Source organism: Cimex lectularius, unplaced genomic scaffold (genome assembly GCF_000648675.2).
Source record: "Cimex lectularius strain Harlan isolate CLEC.00 unplaced genomic scaffold, Clec_2.1 scaffold94, whole genome shotgun sequence".
NCBI classification, from domain to species: Eukaryota; Metazoa; Arthropoda; class Insecta; order Hemiptera; family Cimicidae; genus Cimex; species Cimex lectularius.
The window spans coordinates 1,238,783-1,241,061 of NW_019392668.1; positions in this window are offsets into that span (position 1 = coordinate 1,238,783).

Here is a 2,279-nt window from a genome sequence, read left to right on the forward strand (position 1 = left end):
TATTTAATAATAAACTTTGTATCGACGTAGTATCGCCATCAAGTTACAATTCAGAATGACTCCAATTCCTGCAGGCACAACATTTATATCGGCGTGAACGAAAGTCTCGAATGTTCCCGTCAAACGCGCCGCCCGAAACTAGACTGTACTGTCTCTCGTTGTTTCTAGACTAGACTGTACTGTCTACTAGTCTAGAAACAACGCGGCTTTTCTTTGACAAGTGCCGCGCGTTCCTTTGATAAAGCCACCTTTTGCCGCAAGCAGTGTTATTTTATTACGTAATACATTTTTGTAGTTTAGTTACCTACCTATTTATTAAAAATTTTTTTCTTCTCGAGATCTACTCAAAAAGCACTCGCGATCGACTGGTCGATCGCGATCGACCGTTTGAGCACCCCTGGCCTAGGGGAACAGAAACACAGGAGACCGTTTTCGATTTTGAGAATTTTGCGAAACCGGCACCTTACTCTTTTTCAAACGATTCATCAGCTTCAGGAAGTTCGAGGTGTCTACATTTCTTAACACACTGCTCGAAGAAGATCAATGTACTGATGGCTGTTCGGCTCGTAAGAGGACCAGAACATGCAGAGTTGCACGGTTCGCAGTTGCTCGAGAACACAGCCATTGGTCTTAGGACGATGGGTCTGCTGTACTTTTTACAGATGGGTGTAGGTTTGCTCTACGATCTCCAGATGTGCGTGAAAGAGTGTGGAGAAGGCGAAATGAAAGGTAAGTAGCTTGTAATTTTTCCCAGACCCAAACTTATCAACATAGCTCAGCGATGGTGTGGGCGGGCATATCAATGGAGAGTCGCACAGGGTTGGTTGTTGTTCGTGGAGAGTCTTTGGAGGCCACTCGTTAAGTGGATGAAATTTTGGAACATCATGCGTTGTCTATCCTCGACTGCGGCTATTGCCATCGGTGTTCCCTACGAAAGTCTGAGAGACGCCGTTAGACGTTTTCCACAAACTGGGTTTTATCATAGGCCGGATTCTGGACGCCCTAGGGTAACAGAACCACAGGATGACCGTTTTCGATTTTGAGAATTTTGCGAAACCGGCACCTTAATCTTGTTTAAGCGTTCATCAGCTCTAGGACTTCGAGGTGTCCAAATTTTTAAACGCACTGCTCGAAGAAGATTAAATCAGTATGGACTTTTCTCCCCCTAAGAGGACCAGAATTGACCAAAACACACAGACTTATACCTTCTTGAAGGTGGGATAATAGGTCAATAGGTTCTTATATTTTGACCTATTATCCTACCTTCAAGAAGTAAAAATCATAAGTGCAATTTAAAATGTTTATTCAGTCTCATTTGACTTCGGAAGCAATAAACTGTTTAGTTTTCATCTTGGTTTTCTTAATTTCAATTTTTAAACTTAAAAATACGACTTAGTGCTGTGTGTGGCATGTTGCGTGTGGAGTGGCACTTATTGATGATGGGCCTTCGACGCCGTTAGACGTTTTCTTGCACCAGGGTCTTACCATAGAAGGTACGGTTCAGGACGTCTTAGAGTAACAGAACTACAGGATGACCGCTTTTTGGCTTTGAGAATTGTGCGAAACACGGTTGTTCAAGCGATTCATCAGCTCCAGGAAGTTCGAGGTGTCCAAATTTCTGAACGCAATTTATGAAGTATGGACTGCTGGCTATTCGCCCTGTAAGATGACCAGAATTGACCAGAACACAGAAATGCACGACTCGCACTTCCTCGAGAACACAGCAATTGGTCTTAGGACGATTGGTCTGCTGTACTTTTTACAGATGGGTGTAAAATTTCCCTACGATCTCCAGACGTGCGTGAAAGAGTGTGGAGTAGGCGAAATGAAAGGTACGAAGCCTGGAATTTTTCCAAGAGCCAACCTTTTCAACGTAGCTCAGCGATGGCGTGGGCGGGAATTTCAATGGAGAATTTCACAGAGTTGGTTGTTGTTCGTGGAGCCTCTTTGACGGCTACTCGCTATGTGGATGAAATTTTGGAACATCATGCTTTGTCCTCGATGAAATCGGCGACAATCTTATTCTAATGCACGATAATGCTCGTCCACATGTCGCTCGCATAGTACAAACGTACCTTCAACAGCATAACATCAGTGTCTTAGCCTGGCCATCCTGTTCTCCAGACTTGAACCACATCGAACATTTATGGGATAATCTCAAAAGACGAATAAGAGCACGGCCTTCCTGATACATCCAGAATATTGAAAGTATTCTTCGTGAAAAATGGGCTAACTTTCAGCAAAGGGACGTTTCCAGACTGGTAGAAAGTATGCCGAGG